Below are 15252 nucleotides of genomic sequence, written 5' to 3'. Positions count from 1 at the left end.
CTCATAAGAGGCCATCGTGTGTAGCTGCCCCTCTGAGTAGACAAGTCCAAATTGGACTCTCAAAGGCACCCATATGTGGCCACCCTTGAGAAGGCAAGTCTGCCTAGAAATCAGCTATCGGCCAAAGATTTTCACCGAGGGTCACTCGTCATTGACTTGTCCCTGGCCAATCAATTAACTGACCGGCTGTTTTTTGATCACTTTCCAACTTCCATCTGGCCATAATATTCTGATGAAAAGGGAAATATTCCAACAAACCTTTGCTCGAGACTTGGCATGAATTTTTGGTTTTTTGAAGAGTGATTTTTCTTACACACGATGCCTTCTCCTGATAATGAGGGCCTTACAAATGTGCGTTTTCAAGACTAAAAGCTACAAGGAGTAAATCAGACTCCATATTTAACAATCTCCCACTTGGAGATTGATCTTCACAACAAACCTGTGACTGCTTTTTATCTTGGCTTCTTATCCTTGAATGCCAATTGAAGATGAGCAAAATCTCAACTTCTTCTTGATGACTATCTTTGTAAACATGCCTGCTCGATTTTCACTTGTGTGCACCTTTCCTAGCTTTAGTTGTCCAACTTCCGAAAGAGTACGCATGAAGTTATATCTCACCTCAATGTGCTTTGTCCTTGTGTAGAAGGATGAATTCTTTGCAAGATAAAAGGTTCTTTGATTGTCATTGTAGAAGACACAATTGTCTTGCTTATATCCAAGCTCCTCCAAGAATCTGTGAAGCCACAAAATTTCTTTGCTTGCCTTTGTTATTGCTACATACTTTGATTTAATGATACAAAGTGAAACCACTTTCTGTAGCTTTGAAGCCCAACTTATAAATGTGCCTCTAACTGCTGTGAAGGTATAGCCAGTAGTGCTCCTTTGAGTATCTTTGTCACCTGCCATATCTACATTAGCATACCCTTGCAAGAAAATATCAATGCCTACAAAGTACAAAGAATTTGTTGTTGCTCCCTTTAGATACCTAAGTATCTCATTCACATCTTGCCAGTGATCTTTACCTAGATTATCCATGAACCTAGTCACAACTCGCACTGCATGTGCACTATCTGGTGTTGTTGAGACCATAGCATACATTATAGATCCTACCACTACAACATAAGAAACTTTAGACATATAGGCTATCTCCTCTTGTGTCTTTGGACACATATCCTTGGTTAGTTTAAAGGGACTAGCCAAAGGTGTAGAAACAAATTTTCCACCTTGTATTTCAAACCTTTCTAGTACATTCTTGATGTAATCTTCTTGAGGTAGCTTTATTGTCTTCTTCGTCCTATCCCTTGATATCCATAACAAGTATCCACTTTGCCGAACCTAAATCATTCATTGAAAAAGATTTAGATAAATACTCTTTTAGGTGTTTGATATCCTGCATGTTAGAACTTGCAATCAACATGTCATCAACATACAACATTAGGATGATGAACTTACCATCTCCCAATTTTTTTGTGTAGATGTAGTGATCTGAGTTGCATCTTCTGAATCTGTGATCCATCATCCGTTGATCACACTTCAAGTACCACTTTCTTGATGCTTGCTTTAGAACATACAAGCTCTTCTTTAATCTGCAAACCATTTTCTCCTAACCCTTTACTTCATATACATTTGGTTGAAGCATGTAAATTTCCTTTTCCAAGTCACCATGAGGGAAATCTTTATTTACATCCATTTGCTCAAGATTTAAGTCATGAGAATCCACAAGGCTTAAGATAAGCCTAATTGAGTTCATTTTTATAACATGAGAAAGAATTTCATTGAAATCAATACCTTTCTTTTAAGAAAACCCTTTTAACACAAGCCTCGACTTGTATTGTTTCTTCCCAGCTTCTTTTTTCTTCAGCTTGTACACCCATTTGTTCTGTAGTACTCGCTTACATTTAGGAAACTCAACCAACTCCCATGTTTAATTGTTGCGATGTAATGAGTCCGTCTCCATTTGCATGCTCTTCATCCATTCTTCTTTGGATTCCTGTTGCATAGCTTCTTTGTATGATTTTGGATCTCCAAAATTTTGAGACCAAGAGATGGTTGAAGGAAGGAACGAACCTTTCTGGAGGTCTACTTGCTCTCCTAGATCTTTGAGGCATAGGTTGAGTTTCCTCAGTTGGTTGACATTGTTGTAAGTTGTCACTGTTTCCACTCCTTGAGTCTTCACCATCCTCAAGCTCCATGTACTCATCACCTATATTGTTTGTTTGTTTTCTTTCCATGTAATCTTTGTAATTTTGTTCATTGAAAATTACATCCCTCCTTCTAAAGATTTTACCATCTTCAAGATTCCATAGGCGATACCTAAAGTCAGCTTCTGATCCATAGCCAATGAAAAAACACTTTTTGGACTTTGTATCTAGCTTTGACCTTAGGCTTCTATCTATGTGCATAAAAGCCTCACACCCAAAAACTTTGAGAAATGTATAATTCACAGGTTAACCTATCCATGCCTCTTCTAGAACTCCCCTATCTAATGCCGTTGAGGGTGACTGATGCTTAAGTATACAGACGTACATATTGCTTCTGCCCAAAGCTCAAGCAATAGGCTTGCTTGTAACCACATGCTTCATGCTCGCTCCATGATTGTTCTGTTCATCCTTTTCAAGATTCCATTTCGTTGAGGTGTCCTTGGGGTTTTCCTTTGCCTCCAAATTCCATCGCTAGCGCAAAAGCTTCACTGCAATATTCTCCTCCATTGTCAAATCTCAGGTATTTAAGCTTGGCACCTGCTTCATTCTCCACAAAGGCTTTACACCTTTGAAATATGGAAAACAAACCGGATTTATTCTTCATTACATAAACCCATGTTCTCCTAGTTGCATTGTCTATGAATGTTACATAATACAATGAGCCACCAAGGGATGATGTACTTGCAGGATCCCAAACAGAATGAACCAGTTTGCGTTTTTTTTTTCTTTCATTTCTTGATTTTTGAAACTTTTTTGTTTACCGTAACACAATCTTCATAGAACTCTATGTCCACTTCTTTCAAACCTTGTAGAAGCTTCCTTGATTAAAGGATTTGCATTCCTTTGGCACTCATATGCCCAAGCCGGTAGTGACACACTGCATTGTTGACTTTTGTAGTTGTTGCACAAGTTCAAGATTATGTGCTGACAATACATAAGTAAAGTGTACCAACCTTTTCTCCTTTGGCAACCACCAAAGATCCCTTTGAAATCTTCCACCGTTTGTTTGGAAATGCAATGTTGTGACCTTCATCGTCCAATTGTCCTATAGAGATCAAATTTTTGTGAAGAGAAGGAACATGCCTAACATCTTTAAGCTTCCATTCATTTCCATTAGTAGTTTTGACACAAACTGTACCTTTACTGACAATTTCACAAGCTTCATCATCTCCTATGTATACATACCCAAAATTATCTTTGGTGTAATCTTGGAAATACTTCTCGTGTGGTGTTGCATGGAATGAAGCCCTGAAGACTACTGTCCAAGAATTAAATACATTGTCTAATGAAAGAGTTAGAGGATCTCACTCTACTTTACTTGCCACATTGGGCATATACAAATGATTTGTAATAGGGATATCTAAAATCAAATTTAGGAAGCATCCGCTGATTGACAACGTCATCTATTTGTCAATTATATATTGCTCATTGTTTTAAGTAACACATAATAGTGTTCTAAAGCTTTTTTATTTCTCGTAAATTCCCTTCGATCTTCATTCTTTACTCTTATTAACCCTATACTTATCTCTATTTTCACTCTTCCCCTTGGTTTGAGCCTTTGCAAAGTATTTGTCTATAACCAGAAGCCCGATGCTTTCTCGGTCGATATTAGAGAACCGCACACTCTGATACCAGGGGCTTGGCCACACTCAAAGCCATGACTTGGGTCACACTACAGAAGATCGCTTAAATTTTGACTTCAGATTACTGACGTCAATGGCGGGCATTGGTATATGTGTAGGTAAATCTGGAGGGAGATCAAATTTCAAAAAAAATAATTTTCAACTTTTAGATGCGGATATCGGTGCGTATATCGACATTGATATTAATGCTTATACTAACGCTTATTTTGGCGTGCATTTTGATGAGTATACCGATGCTTGACCGACTTTGCGAAAACAGAATTTGCGGGTTTCTCCTTCTCATTTTGCTTGTTTTTCTCTTCCTCTCTTGCCCTCCTCCTCCTCCTTACTTGCTGCAGATATGCTGCCACACAGCTTGCTAGACTTGATATTTTAACTCATACACTACTGCCCATCAACAAGGTAAGATTCTTTTTAAGATTTGTAGTAGATTTTTTCACTTTTGTGTGTGTGTTGTTGTAGGTTTGGCGATATTTCTTCAAGTGTTTCTGGCTCAAATAGGCCGCATGTGAGTGCTCTATCATTCTCTTTTGTTGCATACACACATACACACACACATTCACATAAACATGCATGATGCAAGTATAAAAAAATGCACACCAAACAATATAAACACACTATATACAACGCACATACACATTTTTCAATTTTTTTGAAAAAGAAATAGAATATAACTTTTGTTATTGTATAGATAATATCTATTAAAAATCATCATTAACAAAGAAAGATAACGGCATTTGATCATTAAAAGAAAGATTGATTTTAATTTTTGTTACTTTATAATTAGTTTTGTTATTTTGTGTGAATAAATTTAGAAATAAAGAAACTATATTGCTATTTTTCTCATTCTGACTTGTTTATAGGTGTTGTATATGTAAATTAGAAATTTTATAGTGTTAGGTTCTAAGTATCTTTCATTAGTTTATTCGTTAATTTGGAAATCATCGATTGGTGTTGTTACGTTGATCACTTTAAAGACAAAGCGACATTATGTCGATCATACATAGTTGTTCACTTTGGGCTATTCGCTTAATTAGGGTTAGCCCCCTTATGACTAATTGTTAAGTAATAAGTCATTTCATCACTTAGGACTGGTTTGTATTTAGACCAATGAAGGCTAGCTGCTTAGGACGTATTGAATTGTTTAGATGAGCTTGCTTAGTCCTACACGCGGCTCGGCTAGCTTCATTATTTAGCCACTTAGGGCTAGTTGAGTAGGTCCTATCGGTATTCAAACGGTTTATTAGGGCTTGATGTCAGGACAAGGGTTCCATAGGGGCAAGGCCCAAACCTAAGGACTAGGGAGGTCATGGACTACGGCCAAGGGCCGGGCTAGATAGTGTGGACAGGGGATCCAAAGGGGCTACAAACCCGCCTATATAATGGGGGGTTGGGAGGAGGATCCTATGGTCTAGCATCCCAAGTTCTTACACTGGTATCAGAGCCACTCTTTTTTGGTACACACAGGCATGCAGAGCCACCTCTATCTTTAGCTTGCATGTGCATGAGGTGTGATGCTTCTCTACACTGGAAACTCGACAGAGCTCTTGGGTGGGCAACCCCGCTTGCGAGGAGGGAGGGTGACTGCAGCACCTGCGCAAAGCCAAATGGTTTTGGCCTTGAAGTGCATGCGAGCCCGTGCTAAAGAGAATGAGTCTCTATGGCGGGCGCAACCGAGCACTTAAGCGACTCTGTGAGCTTCCTCGCCTCTCGGTGGACCTGCAGTAGAACTTCATCGCCATTGTGGGCCTAGCTTTTCACACGCTGCCTAAGGTCAAAACCCTTGGGCAAAATTTGTTGCAATAGGGTGCATGCCCACCCCGACATACACCCATACAAGCCAAACGCGTCTCGGCATACAAAGAGGGGCACACTCCATGATTCTCGACATACACAATTTGGCAAGTCTGCAAATTTTGGCCATTTTTCAAAGCTCCGCAGGTTCTAAAAACCAGAAATTAAGGATCCAAATTTTCCAACAAAATTTTACATAATCGTTCATCATGTCTCCATTCGATGACTTGCAACTTGTCGGACTGCATACAATGCAAGCAAGTTATTTGGGAAGCTTGAAATTCTTGACACCTTCAATTTTGTCAGCGATTTGAAGTTCCTTGGCAATTTCAATTCTTCACGAATTCTACCGCGGCTTGGAATTCACTTTCTTTACGATCGCAGGCGGAATTAGTACGGCTAATTACCGGCCTCTACTACGAGTTCCAAATACGGAGTGCATGATTTCCTATGTTCGGTACGGCTACAAGTTTTTCTGTACTCCAAGGTATTGTTTTCTTTTTTATAACACGTTTTTGCCATGAGTACAAAAATTAATGATCAACATATATTTGACTTCGAATACCTGGAGTTTGCTCCACCTGTGGATGTCGCGTGGCTGGATAGTCTCACGGAGGGTACCCACATGGCAACGGGAACAAATAATGCATACCTCGGTAGTCTATCTCTCTCTCTCTCTCTCTCTCTCTCTCTCTCTCTCTCTGTAAGAATCTACACCTCCTCGTCAGAGTGTGTTTGATATTCTAGGGAGTTTTTCACTCGACAAGACTGGGAAACTTTTGATGCCCGATTTTGCAAGCTAGCTGTACGGGTCCAAATATTGGCTACGCAAGTGGAAAATCTCACACGATTAATTTACAATATGCTACCAGAATTAACTTCTCACTTGCCAGCAACCCAAGAGGTTGTCTACCCACCAATTATGACCAAAGAGGTCCAACATGCACAAGAGAATTTGGTTGTTGGAACAGATCTGGTCGTGACTAACGTGGTCAGGAAGCGACTATCACAATCCGATTTTGACGTGCAAAAAGTAAAAAATTATGCTTTATTTTCTTAGGAACGCATCAAAAAAAGTAGTGTCCACATGTCGGACAACGTAAGCATGATGCATTAGTTTGTGATTCGACATAAACTCCAGTTTTGGTGAAGGGCACAGTAGTTATATGTCTTCATACGTGCATGTGGCTTTTCAAAGTATTGTCCGTTTTTTGGATTGGGTAGTGTTATGCCCCAATTTCTTTTTTGATATAATAATTTTTGGTACGACCAGTTCAATACTCTTGGATTATATGATCAGTTGAAAACATTATGAAGTGCATGCAAGATCCGCGAATTAGGGTGTATATGATACACGTCACACAATTTTACATTTCGCATTTACTTTGGACAATATTGTGTTTGTTGTGCAAAGCCAAATGCTTGGTCAATTTCACGTGACACAAGACTTCTAATTCATGATACGATTTATATGGCATCAAGAGCAGTGGACGAAACCAAGTAGGGAGCACTTACATTCATCGGGATATCAGCTCACCAAATCCCTCCCAATCTAGACTATGCCAGGCACTTATGGTTTTGGCTCTCATGTTTGAGGCTATCATTTTTTCCAAGGGCTTACAAGTTTGCATGCACATCATGCTTGCTCAGTGGATTCACTTCTACCGTCTTATGAAATACGCTTCTGCTATAACACTAGACACTCTGTCAAGGACAAGAAGAAAAGTGCCAGTGCTAAGTCATCCTCATACAATCACGATCCTTGCAAGATAGGTAGGTCAGGATGTGTTTTGTGTTTATCTATTACCTCTCTCAATGGGAGAGTCATACCAGAAAACTATGGCATGCTTATAGGATAAGCTGCAAGCCAGGCATAAGATGCGTACGGACGCACATTAGCTGCACGCTAGGCATAATATGCCCATGAGCATGGACACCGCATATACAAGGTAGTAACTTAAAGAATGTTCCTCAACCCAGCATGCTCTCTCTCTCTATCTTTCCTAAATTCTTTAAGGGAATAATGCAAAGCTTTTTGAATACGATTATGAAATACGTTTTGCTTGTGAGTTAGCCTGAGCCAAGGTGCTCTCACTCTCAGCTAGAACTGCCAAGACGCCATTCAAATTAGTATTCTTCGGTTCGTCATTTGAATACTAATTGACATAAGGGTTATGAGCCACACAGGCTGGTTAAGAGTCGTTGTCAGAGCTAGGGTACTACCCAACTGTTAGCATTCCCTGGGTGATTGTTCTCCAGCTTGAACAGATCTACCTAGTGGACTCCCCATTGATAATAATGGCCCAACAAGAGATTGCCATTACATATGCTTTTGGGTGTTTTGTAAGAACTACATGTTTTGGTGTGAAGATTGAGTTGAGTTTTTAATGAACTTACACTTACATAGCCTGATGTATAACACAATGTATAGATGCAGCAAGCATTTCAAACAGCATGGCTATCCATAAGAGCTCGGAGTCCCAACCGGCATGGATCTCTTGTTTTCTCTATAGCACTAGGTGTGCATATAGGAGCACAGTTTTGTGGTATAACCACATATGTGATTATTAAATCACACAATACATGTTGATGGTGATTTTTTGGACACCTTCACACTTTTTTTTTCAAGCAAACTATCTGCCAATGGATAGTAACACATTCTTTCCAAACTTTCACCACAGAGGTTGGTTTGGCAAGATATACACAGGGGTTTGGATTTCCAAGGAAACACCTATGGTTACAAGTTTACTTTCTTTATCTTCACTAATCTCTAATGTTAGTGATTAGTAGGTCCAAGAAATTTTGATATGGTACGCTTACAGGTTGAGGGTTGTACTTGACTTTCGGGTAAGTATCAAGTAATTTCCACCTCCTCGTAAGTACATGTTTTTTGGGATTTATTTTCCTTTCCAATTAAGTTTGTTTGCGTTATGTAACCGGGATGCTTGAGCTAGAAGGTTTTCATCTAGCTCGCTCTTTAGCCATTTGACAAGGTCATGGACGAGCATAGCATTTTGAGAAACTATTGTTATTTTCTCCCTTCCCTATTCATCAAGATACCGTAAGGGGTTTGAATCTTGTTGAAACAATTATAGACCTATAGGGTACGGTTCTCTTTGGCACATGTTTTCACATGGGACACAACATGGTCTAGGAACTCAAGGAGTTCAGTTTAGTCAGTGTGGAGCAAAGATAATGAGGGTCCCTCTCACTCACGTCGCAGAGTGTTTGTAGTTACCTCCACACACAAGTACATCTTGTGCTTGATGGATGTCGCTTTTTCCGCCATCCTTGTTTGAGACATATTCCACATGTGGAGAATATGAGTCTCCAGAAGGAAGTGACACTGGTGCCTAATTCCTAATGATGTGTTGCGAAGCGGTCCCTACATGCTGGTTGCATCCATTTATCAGACCATTTGGAGCACACCATATGAGGAACAACTTCAATGGCTAGAAATTGTCGGGTACTCAATACAGAATTGTTCCGATTACAAGTGCTGTGAAACCACCTTAACGGAGGGCCGTTTCTACATATAGCTAAGTATGCTACATTCATGAGAATGATCATGATTGGTACCTAGGTGTGAGAGAGCTTTCACATTCTATTATGGTCCAATTCTTGTTGCAAGGCTTCCACGTACGTGTAGTGGAAAGTCTCGTCATGGAATTGCGGTTTGGATAAGTTTGTGTTAAATGCATGCACACTAGGTGTTATGGGCCCTAGTGTTTAATTACAGTGATTTATTTGGAGCGGCATGCCAATTCATGGACTTTATTCTTTCTGCACCTTTTTGCACTGCACGTGAAATCTCTAATGCAGATTTATTATGAGTTTACACCCTGCCATACAAGGCACTGGCTCAGGATGGGTGTCTGTGGTTGGATGGTATAAACTCTAGGAGCTTACTCCAGTCCACTCTGCTTTCAACCTAGTGGGTTGTCTTCACTCCATATCAAATATATGGCTGGATACTCAATGGTTGAGTCATGGTTTATCATCAGTCGTGGAAGATTGTCTGTAAGTGGTTGGGGGAAAGCACCTCACTCTTACTGCTGCTATTCATCCCATGTTGGATGGGCAGCTTACAAGTATTTTTTGCTAAAGGATATGCTAAGAGCATACGTTAGCACAACGCATCCTGAATGGGCGATTCTCCCTATTCTAGAATTTGCTTAAGTAAGCTTCTCAACTTTGAACACATGTCGTGGTGGGGTTGGTGGTGGGGTTGGATACTATCTGAATAGTTTCATAAGTCAAGGACTTAATAGGTGTGCTGACAAAGTATGTTGGCAGGTAACCTTCATTAGGGGTGAACATGTAGTTCTGTGTGTTCCAAAATGTTCAGAAGTCTGACACGAGAACACTCCCTATTATAATACTCATGCGAGTTGTAAATCTGGCTCACAACTTCATGGATAGTTGTGCCAAGGTTTTCTTGCAGTTTTCCAGTCTCTTCCAAAAGTCTAAAAACTGGTTATGTCTTTCGACACCTTTTAGTTGTGGTTACTCCTTTAAAGTACTCAAGTGAATTACAAATTGAGTTACCAATTCGATACAAGTGGTTGCAAAAGGACAACAATGTTGAAAATCAAGATGTTGCTCTTGGTTTCATTGAACCTCCTCACTGCACCAATTATCGGTCATACAGACAACTAGCCCATGTATGGGACGTCAATAAAGAAAACATCAGTCTTCTTACAAAGATATTACTACTTGTGTTTTCAAGGATGAAAACTCTTCCTTAAGGGGGGAGTAATGTCAGGACAAGGGTTTCGTAGGGGCAAGTCCCAAACCTAAGGACTAGGGCGGTCATGGACTACGGCCAGGGGCCGTGATCATGGACTACAGCCAGGGGCCGGGCTAGACAGTGTGGACAGGGGATCCGTCTAGGGCAAGGGGCTAGGAGTCCACCTATATAATGGGGGGTTGGGAGGAGGATCCTATGGTCTAGCATCCCTAGTTCTTACACTTGTTGCTTAGGTATTTAGTCACTTAGCCGCTCAGGCCGGACTACTTCGTATTTAGACCATTGAAGGATACACGCTTAGGGATAGTTACTTAGTGTTAGCCACCTCCGGCTAGCCGTTTAGGGCTAGTCACTTAGGTATTCAGTAGCTTAGCCGTATCACTTAGTCCTGCCCTTTTCTTTATTTAGCCTGTTAGTCGCTTAGGACTAGTCGCATATGATAATCGATATTCACACCTCTTAATTAGGGTGGGCGCTTAGGTGTTTAGTCGCTTAGCCGTGCTGCTTAGGCCCACCCTCTTTGTTATTTAGCCGTTCAGCTGCATAACTAAGGATAGTCAATTAGGGAAAATCAATATTCATACTGCTTAAGACTTATCACTTAGGACCTGCCGCTTAGGGCTAGCCGCGTAGGTTAACATCCTCTTTGCCGTCTAAATGTTTATGCCTACCCGCTTTGTTGCTAAGGTAGGGCGAGTCGCTTATGTGTTTGTCCGTGAGAACCTTGACATATAGGCATTGACCAATAAAGACGCAATTATTACCCGGTGGTCCTGATCTCTGTGGACCTATATACCAAGGCGTGTAGAGATCGGGCATGTCTAGAGAATGTGAGGAGGTTGTTAGAGCTAGCGGAAAATGGTAGAAAAACCGCAAATGACTTAAAAAATGCAATGATCTTCAAAACAACTTGTGTACGTCATAAACACAAACAGACTTTGATAAATGAAGTAAAGTAACACAAACGGACTTCAATAGCGTACATAGACTTAGAACATGCAAACAAATTTCAAAACAGACTTGTGTCAAACCCTAATATATAGGCATTGACCAATAAAGACAAGATTATTATCCGGTGGTCCTAATCTCCATGCATCTCTAGATCGAGGTGTGTGGGGATTGAGCATGGCTAGAGAATGTGCAAGGATTGGGCATGGCCTACACTTAAGGATGACCCTCAATGTATCCGTTTTGGTCTTGCAATGGATGGAGTAAACCCATTTGGATTATGAAGTTCTTCATGGAGCACGTGGCCTATTTGCTTGGTTAATTAAAATATTCCACCATGGATAACTATCAAGAAGGGCCATTTTTTGTTATCACTGATCGTCCCAGGAACATAAAAAGCAAAGAACATGGACTTCTATCTGGCACAAATTATAGAAGAGCTCCAAATCTTGTGGACAAGTATTGATGTGGTTGACATGTTCCAACCAATCAAACAACAAAATGTATATGCGCAAGACATTCTCATGTAGACCATGTGTGATTGACCAAGTTTGGTGAGTGTTCAGGTAAGTATCTTTGAAACCCTCACGTATATACTATTCTTGGCTATGCCAATGCTTTTATTTTACTTTTATGACTTTTTCAGGCTTGGGTTACTCGGGCAATCATGCATGTCCAAAATGTGGTCCTTGACTTGGCTTCCGCCACTCTAATCATTTGAGCAAGACAGTTTACGAGGACCATGGTAGATTTTTATCTGAAGGAAATGAGCTACGTGGACCAAACATATGCAAACATGACTCACATTCACTGAAAGTGATAAAAAAAACATGTGGCTAGAGAGGGGATTTCAAGCCACCCGACATGAGAAGACTTTTTATTTTTCATGAAATCCCATATTGGAGTAACCTGCTGATTAATCATATGCTCAACCCAATCCACATCTTCAAGAATGTGGGAGAGATCCTATGAAAAACCATCACTGGAAAAAGGGAGAGCTAGGCCCAAAGAGATGACCTATAGGCTACGGCTCAAATTCCATAAATGTGGCCTCAACTTAAACCCAATGGAAAGTTTTCTGTACCAAAAGACCCATGGGTTTTGAGTTGTGCAGAAGCACAACAAGTGAAGAAGACTACATCTTCATTCAAGACTCCCATTGAGTGCATGTGATGTTTGAAAATGGATTTTACTAGAGATGACAATTTTAGTGATCTTAAGTCCCACGACACAAGTTTTTATAGTTTATCCTACCAATTTCCATAAAGGATTGTCTAATAGATTCCATTAGCAGAACAATGTATAAAATCAGTGAGTTGGTACATTGGATCAATTGAAAAGAGATAAGAAAAGATAGCATAGATGAAGCACGCCTAAATGATATTGAAGTAGTGTGTATGGTGGAAAAGTACTTTCTAGCAAACATTCTTACCATCCAAATGTATCTAATGTGATCGATGAAGGTTCAATTGTTGGGATAATCCATAGCAGGTGGACGTTCTTCTTGGAGAGATTCATGAAGACTTTAAAGGGGTTTGTTTGTCAAAGGGCTCACCCCGAGGGTAGCATGACCGAAGGATGGATTATACAAGAGTCTCTTATTCTCATCAGTGAATTTTTGGGCTCAATTGATCCAGAGATGCCCCAAATGTGGACCATTGGGATCAACGTCAAGGTGATAAGGGACGAGCCGTAGGGACAAGGCATCATTAGGAAAATGGATATGACAATGCGAGAAAAGGTTATGAGATTTTGTCTTATCAACTCAGACGTCATGCAAAAGTGGCTAGAGAGGTATGAAGGGGAAAAGCAACAATGCTTCACATATCGCTTGCAATCAAGTGCAATTGTGCCACTAAAAACCTTTCTTTTCCAAATCATCTTCAAAAATTTCCTGACTTTCCTACTGGGTGGTGACTAGATGCGACAATCTCATCGGCAAAGAGGAACAAAGTGTTGATTTTGAAAGAGGAAGAGGAGATGTCAAGGGGTTGCTTGGCATGTAAATATTTTCACAACTTTCTTTTGCAGGTCCACATAATCACATTACTTTAGTAACTTTAAGTTTGTTTCAATTTTGTGGCTGTAGTATCACAAATATGGAGCTTTGTGGTCACATGGGAGACACTTTAGAGTGCAATGGATACATAAACAAAGGGTCATCTCTGACAGTGGCGTTAGGGAAAGCTTCATCCGTTGAATCATGTAAGTGATGATTTTGAGCTGGAGGTTAGTTGTGAGCAAATGCCTGATCCTAGAAATGAACTTTCAAATACGCAAGTTGATGCAAAGAGTGACGCAGAAGTGGAGTTTAATGATGAAGATGTAGAAGTACAGATTGAGATAGACATCTTTTTGGTGCATCATCTCTCATAGAAGATGAGAGATTAACTACTCATTTTTGCCAAAAACTCTTTTAATTAGTCTACAACACTAAATATATATAATGAGTTGTGTTGCAGATTTGTTTTTTTGTTATTTGCATTGCTTAAGTACAGATTGAGATAGACATCTTTTTGGTGCATCATCTCTCATAGAAGATGAGAGATTAACTACTGACTTTTGCCAAAAACTCTTTTGTAAAACTCTTTTAATTAGTCTACAACACTAAATATATATAATGAGTTGTGTTGCAGATTTATTTTTTTGTTATTTGCATTGCTTAAGATTCTATTTTGTGAACTAATGTATTGTATCTATGTTATTTATGTATTTGTAGCAATGGCTGATGACGATGATACATACTCTCCTAGTTTTAGTTTTCCTGTCACTCCAGTTGGCATGCCACCGGAGCAGATGGTCTCCTTTTTGTCACAATTTACACCAAAGTAGGTTGCTTACACATAGAGCAGAGTAAGAAGCTGGTTCCTCTAAACCTATTATGGCCACCTCTATGCATAGGACTAGTGTGCCCCCTACACGACCCGCCCTACACCTCAGTCGAGTGTGCCCCCTGCACCGACGATTAGTTCTTCGTTGAGACAAGGTAGAAGTCGTTTTGGAGGTGGTGGTTGTTGTGGTAGCAATTCTATCGATGCGTTCACACCACCGAGAGAGCATCCACCACTCTTTTCAGTAGATAGTTCACCAGTTGATACACCAGACCAAGGATGGGGCTATTGTGGTAGATAGGGTAAAAAAGGCCATGCGATAGAGGATTCGACAGTTCTATACAATTCAATTTGGCCACTCTGTGATGGAGATTTGGGATAATCAAGATGATGAAAGAAAGAATTACATCATTGAGGCCATTCACAGAGAGTACATACCGACACAGGGGTACAATCCAGTCTCAAATCATTGGATCTTAGGCGTGGCAATTGCCACAATGTCACACAGTCGATCATATGCAAGAGATAGGTACAAGGCCGACAATCAAAAGTTGGCATGGTTGGACGCAAAGGTGTGGGCAGGGATTGCACAAGAGACACATGTCAATCCTCAGAGATTTCAACAGCAGAGAGATGTAGCTAGAGCATGTTTGGAGTCTGCTAGAGCATTATATCTTGGAGTGGGGGCTATGGCACACTTCGGTATGAGTTTCTAAGTATTATACGTATGCTTTAACTTGTCAAATTATGTATATGTTATTCGAATATTTATCTTATGGTTAATTATTTATTTTGTAGAAAGTTATCGTGAAGCGCTCTTCGACACGTCGAGAGGACAAGTATGGGTACAAGCATGGACTTATGTCCCTTTTGACCCAGTTCCTACAGGAGGAGGGAGAGGCAATTTACTAGGAGGCATTACCACGAGGATGACATCCTCCATATATATATTTTTTGTAGCTGTGATCTTCTTGATACAATTGTGCTCATTCATTGTATACATGTACAGTTTCACGCTTATGTTTATGGTTTGCATTCCGTTTACAATTACGATTATGGTATGGCAATCAGGTTATGGTTATGGT

Source organism: Adiantum capillus-veneris, chromosome 29 (genome assembly GCF_014529385.1).
Source record: "Adiantum capillus-veneris isolate H3 chromosome 29, ASM1452938v2, whole genome shotgun sequence".
Classification (NCBI taxonomy): domain Eukaryota; kingdom Viridiplantae; phylum Streptophyta; class Polypodiopsida; order Polypodiales; family Pteridaceae; genus Adiantum; species Adiantum capillus-veneris.
The sequence above is the reverse complement of the archived record's forward strand: the minus strand, read 5'-3'. Positions refer to the sequence as shown.